General features: G+C 46.5%; 1 protein-coding gene across 1 annotated transcript in view; it reads right to left on the reverse strand.

The window, feature by feature from the left end:
- Window positions 1-11,211, reverse strand: part of NAV1 (neuron navigator 1) — a 735,938-nt gene extending 724,727 nt beyond the window's left edge. Inside the window, exon 1 of the mRNA XM_075853621.1 lies at window positions 11,124-11,211. The gene's annotated coding sequence lies outside the window, so the exon portion shown is untranslated. The remainder of the gene's footprint in view (window positions 1-11,123) is intronic.
- Window positions 11,212-11,473: the final 262 nt, after the last annotated feature.

Below are 11,473 nucleotides of genomic sequence, written 5' to 3' on the forward strand. Positions count from 1 at the left end.
ATAGTTAGCATATTGACCCCACAGTTTTTTTGCAGAATTTAGTAGAATTAGTCTGTGAAGATGAAAATCACCTATTTTTCTGTGGAAACAGAATTTTTTCATTTTTACAAGGAATAAAGGAGAAAAAGCACCGCAAAATTTGTAAAGCAATTTCTCCCGATTACGGCAATACCCCATATGTGGTCGTAAACTGATGTTTGGACCCACGGCAGGGCTCAGAAGGGAGGGAGCGCCTTTTGGATTTTGGAGCGCAGATTTTGCTGGATTGGTTTTCAGTGCCATGTCGGGTTTGCAACGCCCCGGAGCGACCAAAAGAGTGGAAACCCCCCAAAAGTGACCCCATTTTGGAATCTACACCCCTCAAGGAATTTTTCTAGGGGTATAGTGAGCATTTTGGCCCCTCAGTATCTTTTTTAGAGCTAAGGTGACCAAAAAACAGCAATTTTTGCGCTTTAAATTCTTTATTTAAACACAGCGTTCACCGTGCGCAATAAATTACGTTTTAATCTATTCTGCCGGTCGGTACGATTACGCTGATACCATATGTGTATAGTTTTTTTTTACGTTTTGCAGCGTTTGCACAATAAAATTAAGTTTCTGTAAAATAATTTATTTTCTGGGACACGCTATTCTGAGCCGTAACTTTTTTATTTTTTCATCAAAAAAGCTGTGGGAGGTCTTGTTTTTTGCGGGTTGTAGTTATTGGTACCATTTTGGGGTAAATGCGACTTTTTGATCACTTTTTATTCTATATCTTGGGAGGGGTGGTGACCAAAAAATAGCGATGCTGACAGTCTTCGGTTTATTTTGTTTGCGGCGTTCACCGTGCGGAAAAATTAACATTATAGTTTCATAGATTGGGTCGTTACGAACGCGGCGATACCAAATATGTGTACTTTTTTTTAACGTTTTCATTTTTTCCCTATAATAAATGACTTATTATAGGAAAACAAAACCTTTTATTTTTACACTTTTATAAAACATTTTTATTAACTTTTTTTACTTTTTACACTTTATAGTTTTGTTTATTAACTTTTCTTTTACTTTTTACACTTTCTTTTTTTGACCTGCAGCTCTGATCGCTGCTAGAATACATTACACTACCTAGGTAGTGTAAAGTTTTCCAACTGTCAGTGTGACGTCACAGTCAGGGCAGATACACACGAACGTTGCGCTTTTGCGCGCGCAAACAACGGTGCGTTTTGCACGCGCAAAAACCATTTGACAGCTGCGTGTGTCATCCGTGTCTGATGCGCGGCTGCGTGATTTTCGCGCAGCCGCCATCATAGAGATGAGGCTAGTCGACGCCCGTCACTGTCCAAGGTGCTGAAAGAGCTAACTCTTTCAGCACCCTCGACAGTGAATGCCGAACACAATATCGCAAAACCTGTAGAAAAAAAAGAAAAAGTTCGTACTTACCGAGAACTTCCCGGCCGTTGCCTTGGTGACGCGTCCTTGGTGACGCGTCCTTGGTGACGCGCCTCTCGACATCGGGCCCCACCTCCCTGGATGACGCGCCAGTCCATGTGACCGCTGCAGCCTGTGCTTGGCCTGTGATTGGCTGGAGCTGTCACTTGGACTCAATTGTCATCCCGGGAGGTCAGACTGGAGGAAGAAGCAGGGAGTTAGCGGTAAGTCAGAACTTCGTTTTTTTTTCTACAGGTTCATGTATATTGGGATCGGAAGTCACGGTCCATGGTGCTGAAACAGTTTAACTCTTTCAGCACCATGGACAGTGACTATCTCCTGACGTCGCGTACCGATAATTTTTTTGCCGGGTTCGGCCAAAACGAGTTAGGCCGAACCCGGTGAAGTTCGGTTCGCTTGTCCGGCTTCGCTCATCGCAAAGACACTCCGTTTGGATGTTCGGAAACAGAAAAGCACGTGGTGCTTTTCTGTTTTCATTCATCCTTTTCACTGCTGTTGCGCGAATCACGCTCGTCCCACGGAAGTGCTTCCGTGTGGTGCGCGTGATTTTCACGCACCCATTGACTTCAATGGGTGCGTGATGCGCGAAATACGCAGAGTTATTGAACCTGTCGCGCTTTTTGCGCAGCAGACAAACGCTGCGCAAAAAGCACAGACTGTCTGTACTGCCCCATAGACTTGTATTGGTCCATGCGTGCCGCGTGAAAACTACGCGGCCCGCACGGACCGAATACACGCTCGTGTGAATCCCCCCTTACTCTGACAGTTGGTCTACGAGGATCAGCAGAGGCTGATCCTCATAGGCTGACATACATGGCAGACTTGGGGGCCGTTGTCTGGCCCCCGGGTGCCATCACAAGCATCAGAAGCCCCCACGATTGCATGGGGGCTGCTGATGCGCTACAAACCCGCTACATGCGGAGATCGCAATCGAGCCCCGCATGTAACGGGTTAATTGCCTAAATCAGCGGCGATGAGCCGCTGATCGGCAACACTGGAGAGTGTCAGCTGTCGGGGACAGCTGGTCTCCAAGTTCCCGATGCACACTGTCGCCGACAGTGTGCATCGGGAACGACACAGTGACTTCCTGTCACTCTGACAGGAAGCCTATCAGGACCAGCCGAAGGTCTGTCCTGATGGGCTTCCGTCCATGGCAGACCCGGAAGCCATTGTTTGGCTTCCGTTTGCCATACTAACTATTGGCAGACCCCGCGATTTCGGACGGGGGTCTGCCGATATGTTAGAAACCCCTAAAATTCGGCAATTGCACCCGATCGCCGAATTTAAGGGGTTAATGTGCCGAAATCAGCGGCAAAGGACCGCTGGCCGGCAAGAGGGGAGTGTCAGCTGTCGGCGACAGCTGACCTCTCGGTTCCCGGTGCACAATTGTCGCCGACAGTGTGCATCGAGATTAACTCAGTAACTGTACGTCCTCGTGCGGGAAGTAACCTCCCGCGAGGACGGACAGTTACGTCCTGGTGCGGATAGGGGTTAAGTGTAATATAATCAGTGGGGTCCCTAGAAATTTTTATGCGTAAATATTCAAACACCAACAGATTTCAAGGAGGAAATCTGATTGGGGTTAACCTCAGACGAGATATTTAACAAACTAGATTTTTGACAATTTGAAGGCCAGCCCGCTCACCAAACTCAAATTACATGGTCGACCGAAGATATATCCCCTATAAACAGAAGATCATAGTCTGCGTATAAGATTTTTTTGACCTTTATTGTAATGACGGGGTAAGAAGAAAGACAGGTGAGCCCTAATCTACCCGCCACTCAGTCCCTGCCTACTTGCACGACCCGTCCTAGGCGACGGTCCCTACGCTCAATACGTGCACGAGAGACAAACAGACAAGGGTACACAGAAGCTAAGGGAAATGGGGCAGTTGCCCACGGCAACACCGTGAGTAACAAGAGTAGTGAACGAGCCGAGTCAAACCAGGACTGTACGAGGTACCAAAAACAGAGCAGGAGCGTAGTCAGTAAAGCCAGGGTAAAAAAGAAGCTGAGGTCAATAGTAATAGCTAGAACAGCAGAGCCAGGAAACAAGGGAGAATCACAGGCAAAGACAAGAAGCAAATTAAGGTATACATAGACTGAAGGCGAGAGCTAGAACCGTCTGGCCAGGCTGTGATAGGTTCTCCCACTCCTCAGCCTACCAGCCTGAGTGGTAGCAGATCGAGTCACTCTAACAGACCTAGGAGCAGATGCAGACTGATTAACCACGGGCGTCGACACAGAAGCTGTGTCTGGCAGATCCTTTACAGTACCCCCCCCCCCATTTATGAGGGGCCACTGGACCCTTCCTAGGTGGACCTGGCTTATTGGGGAACCGAAGATGGAACATCCTGAGCAATACCCCAGCGTGAACATCCCGGACAGGTACCCAAGTCCTCTCCTCAGTCCTGTATCCTCTCCAATGGATCAGGTACTGGAGGGAACCTTGGACCATCCTGCTGTCCACAATCTTGGCCACCTCGAATTCTACCCCTTCAGGGGTGAGAACAGGGACCGGAGGTTTCCTCGAGGTAACCAAGGACGGGGAGCAGCGTTTCAGGAGGGAGGCATAAAACACGCTGTGTATTTGAAAAGACGGGGATAACTCCAACCGAAAGGAGACCGGGTTAAGGACCTCAATGACCTTGTACGGCCCTATAAACCGGGGAGCAAATATTTTGGACGGAACCTTAAGGCGCAAATTTTTTTGAAGAGAGCCACACCAGATCCCCGACCACAAACAAGGGGTTAGCAGAACATCTTCTATCTGCCTGAGTCTTTTGTATGCTCTGGGACGCCTCTAGGTTCTTCTGAACCTGGGCCCAGACTGTGCACAGTTCTCGATGAGCGACCTCTACTTCGGGATTGTTGGAACCACCAGGTGAAACGGAGGAGAACCGTGGATTAAACCCAAAATTACAGAAAAAGGGGGAAACCCCTGACGAGTTACTGACCCGGTTATTAAGGGAAAATTCGGCGAGGGGAATGAAGGAGACCCAATCATATTGACAGTCAGAGGTAAAACACCTTAAATATTGTTCTAGAGACTGATTAATCCTCCCAGTTTTGCCATTAGTTTCAGGATAGAAGGCCGAGGAGAAGGACAGATCAATCTCCAACTTCTTGCAGAAGGCTCTCCAAAACAATGAAACAAATTGTACCCCTCTGTCAGAAACAATATTGACAGGAACCCCATGGAGACGCAGGATGTGTTTGACGAACAAGGTAGCTAAAGTCTTGGCATTGGGTAGTTTCTTGAGGGGCACAAAGTGACACATCTTACTAAAGCGGTCTACTACAACCCACACCACCGACTTGTCTTGAGATGGAGGCAGATCGGTGATAAAATCCATGGAGATGTGGGTCCAAGATCTCTGGGGAATGGGCAAAGAACATAGTAAGCCCGCTGGTCGGGACCTGGGAGTCTTGGACCTGGCACAAATTTGACAAGCGGCGACGTAGGCCTTAACGTCTTTAGGCAACCCAGGCCACCAATAGTTTCTAGCAAAGAGGTGCTTGGTACCCAGGATGCCTGGATGGCCAGATAGTGCAGAGTCATGATTTTCCCAGAGTACCCTTAGCCGGAATTGCAGGGGAACAAACAGCTTGTTCTCAGGAAGGTTCCCGGGAGCTGAACCTTGATCAGCCGCAATTTCAGAGACTAAGTCAGAATCAACAAAGGATATTATTATAATTAGACACGAAGTCTCACAGGACATATAAGTATAAAGGTGGGAGACAAATCTCAACCACCCATGAACACTATTAGAGATAAAGACTCTAACAATATATAATAAACTAGAGAAAAAGAGTCCATATATATCCACATATGAAAAAATTACACATCTTTATTAATAGCATCAAGATACATAAAATTACAAGAACAGAGAATCTAAAATTAAATCCTTGACTGAATCACAAGTACCTATATTGAACAGAGTATATTGAATTACAATTAAGTATATAAACTTTATTAATGTTCAAAATTCCTCCTACACAGGGTACATCTACATAAATAAATGCAAATACAGAAGGTACAACAGACCCAGACTGAGTAATGTTGAAAAGTATATAGACCCGCGTTTGCCTAAAGAGACTAGTGTCCTTAGAAAAATGACATAGTGTCCATATGAGTCCAGCAAATGCACTTACCCATGTTTTGAGGAGAATCGTGTGACCCAGAGTATAGAAGTGCGCCCCGACGCGCGTTTCGCTTATAGGATTTAATTTTAGATTCTCTGTTCTTGTAATTTTATGTATCTGATGCTATTAATAAAGATGTGTAATTTTTTCATATGTGGATATATATGGACTCTTTTTCTCTAGTTTATTATTAAAGGATATTATTATACCTGGGGGCAAAACACAAGCAGGATCTTCCTCCGAAGGAGGGCTGGCCATGAAGCTACGCAACAGTGCATCAGCTTTAATATTTTTAGACCCAGCGCTATAGGTGACCACAAAGTTGAATCTAGTAAAAAATAAACGCCCATCGAGCTTGTCTCGGGTTTAGCCTCCGGGCAGATTCTAGAAAGACCAGATTCTTGTGGTCGGTAAGGACCGTTACCTGGTGCTTAGTCCCCTCCAAGAAGTGGCACCACTCTTCAAATGCCCATTTAATGGCTAAGAGTTCACGGTTGCCCACGTCATAGTTACTCTCAGTGGACGAGAACTTCCTGGAGAAGTAGGCACAGAGACGGAGATGGGTGAGAGACTTGGTACCCTGGGACAAGACCGCACCCACTCCCACCTCGGAGGCGTCAACCTCCACGATGAATGGCTCCATTTGGTTAGGCTGAATCAGCACTGGGGCAGAGATAAAGCACTTCTTAAGGATCTCAAAAGCCTGGACCGCCTCCAGGGGCCAGTGGAGGAGATCAGCACCTTTGCGAGTAAGATCCGTAAGAGGCTTAGCGATGACCGAGAAGTTAGCAATGAATCTCCTGTAATAATTAGCAAACCCCAGGAAGCACTGTAACTCCTTCAGGGAGGCAGGTTGGACCCATTCAGCCACAGCCTGAACCTTGGCAGGGTCCATGCGGAATTCATTAGGAGCGAGGATTTGACCCAAAAATGGTATCTCCTGCACCCCAAACACACATTTTTCGGATTTAGCAAAGAGTTTGTTTTCCCGAAGGGCCTGGAGCACCTTCCTGACATGCTCAATGTGGGAGTACCAGTCCTTGGAAAACACAAGTATGTCATCAAGGTACACTACAAGAAATACCCCCAGGTAGTCTCTTAAAATCTCATTTATGAAATTCTGGAAGACCGCTGGAGCAATACACAACCCAAAGGGCATGACGAGGTATTCGAAATGACCTTCGCGAGTGTTAAACGTAGTCTTCCACTCATCCCCTTCTTTGACTCGGATAAGGTTATAAGCCCCCCGAAGATCAAACTTAGAGAATCATTGGGCCCCCTGAACCTGATTGAAGAGATCAGGAATCAAAGGAAGGGGATACCGGTTCCTTACAGTGACCTTATTCAAGTTTCAGTAATCGATGCACGGCCTAATACCAACATCCTTCTTCCCTACGAAGAAGCCTGCACCTACCGGAGAAGTAGAGAAGCGAATGTAACCCTTGGCCAGGCTTTCCTGCATATATTCTCTCATGGCCTCACGTTCGGGACAAGATAGATTAAATATCCTACCCTTAAGGAGTTTAGCTCCTGGCACCAAATCGATTGCGCAATCGTATTCTCTATGACGAGGTAACACTTCGGAGGCCTTTTTAGAAAAAACATCAGCGAAGTCCTGAATAAACTCCGGTAGAGTGTTCACCTCCTCAGGGAGAGAAATACAATTAACAGAAAAACAGGACGTCATGCATGCATTACCCCATTTAGTAAGATCCCCAGTACTCTAGTTAAACGTGGGATTATGCATCTGCAACCAGGGAAGGCCTAAAACCAAATCGGACGATAATCCCTGCATCACCATTACAGAACACTGCTCCAAATGAATGGAGCCAACAATGAGTTCAAAAACAAGGGTATGCTGCGTAAAATAACCATTAGCGAGTGGAGTCGATACCCACTACCGGGACAGGTTTAGGCAAATCAATCAATGGCATAGCTAGAGAAATAGCAAATTCCACAGACATAATATTAGCAGAAGATCCTTAATCCACGAAGGCATTGCCGGTGGCAGACCTACCCTCAAAAGAGACCTGAAAGGGAAGCAAGATCTTATTAGGTTTCATATTTACGGGAAATACCTGTGCGCCCAAGCGACCTCCCCGATGGTCACTTAGGCGCGGAAGTTTTCCGGCTGCTTATTCTTACGCCTAGGACAGTTGTTCACTTGATGCTTGTCATCCCCACAGTAGAAGCAGAGACCATTCTTCCTGTGGAGCTCTCTATGTTGTTGGGGAGACACGGAGGCCCCGAGTTGCATTGGTTTATTCAAGTTTTCCGTGGAAGAACGAAGCAACGGAACCTCGGGAGCCATCATGAGGGAGCCAGAGGAGAAGGCACAAAAACGTTCAAGTCGTTGTTCCCTGAGACGTCGGTCAAGACGTACCACTAAAGCCATAACCTGATCTAGAGAGTCAGAAGAGGGATAGCTAACAGGTCTTTCAGGGCGTTCGACAGACCCAATCTAAACTGGCACCTCAAGCCAGGGTCATTCCAGCAGGAAGCTACACACCACTTCCTAAAGTCAGAACAGTACTCTTCAACGGGTCTCTTACCCTGACGTAAGGTCACCAGCTGACTCTCGGCAAAGGCAGTCTTGTCAGTCTCGTCATAGATGAGCCCGAGAGCGGAATAAAAAAGGTCAACAGAGGAAAGTTCAGGGGCATCAGGAGCCAAGGAGAAGGCCCATTCTTGGGGGCCGTCCTGGAGCCGGGACATAATTATACCCACTCGCTGGCTCTCAGAACCTGAGGAGTGGGGCCTTAGACGGAAATGGAGCCTACAACTCTCCAGAAAGGAGAAAAAAGTCTTCCGGTCCCCAGAGAACCGGTCAGGCAACTTGAGATGGGGTTCAAGAGGTGAGATGGAGGGCACTAGCTGGTTAGCATCACGCTGGTCGCACCTCTGAGCCAGGGCTTTGACCTGTATGGAAAGACCCTGCATTTGCTGAGCCAGGGTCTCAAGGGGGTCCATTGTTGTAAGAACCAGTGTAGAAAAGGTATACTGGCCTGTGATTATGTAATGACGGGGTAAGAAGACAGATAGGTGAGCCCTAATCTACCCGCCACTCTGTCCCTGCCTACTTGCACGACCCGTCCTAGGCGACGGCGTACAACTGGGCGACGGTCCCTACGCTCAATACGTGCACGAGAGACAAAGACATGGGTACACAGAAGCTAAGGGAAATGGGGCAGTTGCCCACGGCAACACCGTGAGCAACAAGAGTAGTGAACGAGCCGAGTCAAACCAGGAGTGTACGAGGTACCAAACACAAAGCAGGAGCGTAGTCCGTAAAGCCAGGGTCAAAATGAAGCTGAGGTCAATAGTAAAAGCTGGAACAGCAGAGCCAGGAAACCAGAGAGAATCACAGTCAAAGAGAAGAAGCAAATGAAGGTATACATAGACCGACGGTGGGAGCTAGAACCGTCTGGCCAGGCTGTGACAGGTCCTCCCACTCCTCAGCCTACCAGCCTGAGTTGTAGCAGATCGAGTCACTCTAACAGACCTAGGAGCAGATGCAGACTGATTAACCACAGGTGTCGACACAGAAGCTGTGTCTGGCAGATCCTTTACACTTAGTACCCATTTTAAAACCCACTATATTCTCAGAGGTTCTTATCTTCATTGCCAAAACCTCAATTACTAAAGTAAATAAGAGAGGGAATAGAGGACCACCCGCACTCTCCTTTCTAAGTTAAAGTAAGCTGATTTCTGACCATTTATGCCTACTCTGGCCTGTGGTTGCCTATACAGTAATTTAATATAATTTATGAATTTTTCCCCGATACCAAAAGACCCCAAAATCCTAAAAGGAAAACGCCATTCGACTGTATCGAACGTTTTCATAGCATCGATTGAGAGAATAGCACCCTTCTTAGCGTACACTTTCCCGTATTGTAAATTAGAAAAGACTCAGCGGACATTCTTTACCATAACCCTGCCCGGAATAAACCTGGTCTGGTCCGGGTGAATTATACTATTCATTATCTTCATCGGTCTGCCGGCCAACAGCTTGACGTCCATATTCAACAGTGAAATAGGCCAATACGATTCCTTATTTTTTTTAGGGATCACAATAATTTCTGTGGCCTCCATAGTTTCAGGAAGTCTACCTTCTAACATAGAAAAAAAATTGCTGTTTCCACTAGAATAGGGATTCATTTATCCCAGTATAACTTCTATAGTTCAAATGGAATTCCGTCTACCTCCACATCTTTGTTTCTTGGCGTTTCCAGCAAGGATGCTCTCAATTCCTCCGATGTTATCGGGTGATCTGAGGATATGTTCACACGCACAGTCAAAAACATCTAAAAAATACGGAGCTGTTTTCAAGAGAAAATGGCTCCTGATTTTCAGACGTTTTTTGTGCCACTCGCGTTTTTCGCTGCGTCTTTCGCTGCGTTTTTTACGTCCGTTTTTGGAGCTTTTTTCAATAGTCTATGGAAAACTGCTCCAAAAACGTCCCAAGAAGTGTCCTGCATTTCTTTTTTGCGGCCGTTTTTTTACTCGTAAAAAAACGCCGCGAAAAACGCTTAGTCGGAACAGAATGCCGTTTTCCCATTCAAATCACTGGGCAGATGTTTGGAGGCGTTCTGCTTCCGATTTTTCGGGTGTTTTATGAAAAACAGCTGAAAATAGGCCGTGTGAACATACCCTAACATTGATCTTTGTTCGTTATCAATATTAGGGAATTCCATTCCATCCAGATAACTATATTCTATCCTCAGTGTCTTAATTTACAGCGGTACAGGACTTGCTAGAATCCTCTGAATTATTCTACTACTTCCCTAGCATCGTGAACAAGTTGCCCCTTTGTATTCCTAATAGAGTAAACAGAATTAGAAAGCCGTTAGTTACGTACAATCAATTACCTTGATTTGCTAGCTTCAAAATAGTATTATTTGCAACCAGGGCGTACCTAGGAAGGACTGGGCCCTGTAGCAAGCTTTTGACTAGCCCCCCGAGGTGTCACCACAGCCCCCCTTATAGATAGTGACACCTGTAGATTGTGCCATATGGCCCTTCTGTAGACCGTGCTATACAGCCCCCCTGTAGACAGTCACACCCCACTTGTAGATAGCGCCCCCACCTCCTCCTTGTAGATAGTGCCATAGAGCCCCCTTGTAGATAGTGCCATAGAGCCCCCTTGTAGATATCACCATAAAGCCCCCCTGTATATAGCGCCACACAGCCCCCTCTTAGTCGATTACGACACACACAGCCCCCTGTAGATAGCGCCACAACCCTCGTCTACATATAGCTTTCCCTATAGATAGTGCATCACATATAGCCCACCTCTGTAGATAGTGCCTCACATATAGCTCCCCCTGTATATAGTATCCCACATATAGCTCATCCCTGTAGACCGTGCCCTAAATATAGCCCCCCTGTAGATTGTGCTCCACATATAGCTCACCCCTGTATATAGTGTCCCTGATATATCTCCCCCTGTATATAGTGCTCCACATCCCAACATATAGACCCCCCTGTAGATAATGCCACTCACAGATTTATTATAAAAAAAAAAAAAGAAGAAAACTTTACATACTCACATGATCCCTTTTCCAGCGCTCTAAAGTACTAAGGTGCATCTGCACTAACAGAAGAAGTGTCGACCTCCAATGAGAACTTCCGAAATACATCTGGATGATGGAGGATCGTGGCTGAAGTGAAGGCTTTCTTGAGGCTAAATTTTTTTCAAAGATGCACTTCTCCAGCTTGGCATATAAACGATTCTCCCTTAATCACAGTAGAGCCTCACAGACATTCCTCCGATGAGTCATCTGATCTGGGGAGAAAATCAAAATATAATTGAGATAAACTACAACACAGACATAGAGGAGATCTCCGACCGCTGGAGCGTTACACAGTCCGAATGGCATTACCAGATATTTGTAGTGCC

The sequence above is a fragment of the Rhinoderma darwinii genome, chromosome 2 (genome assembly GCF_050947455.1).
Source record: "Rhinoderma darwinii isolate aRhiDar2 chromosome 2, aRhiDar2.hap1, whole genome shotgun sequence".
Classification (NCBI taxonomy): Eukaryota; Metazoa; Chordata; class Amphibia; order Anura; family Rhinodermatidae; genus Rhinoderma; species Rhinoderma darwinii.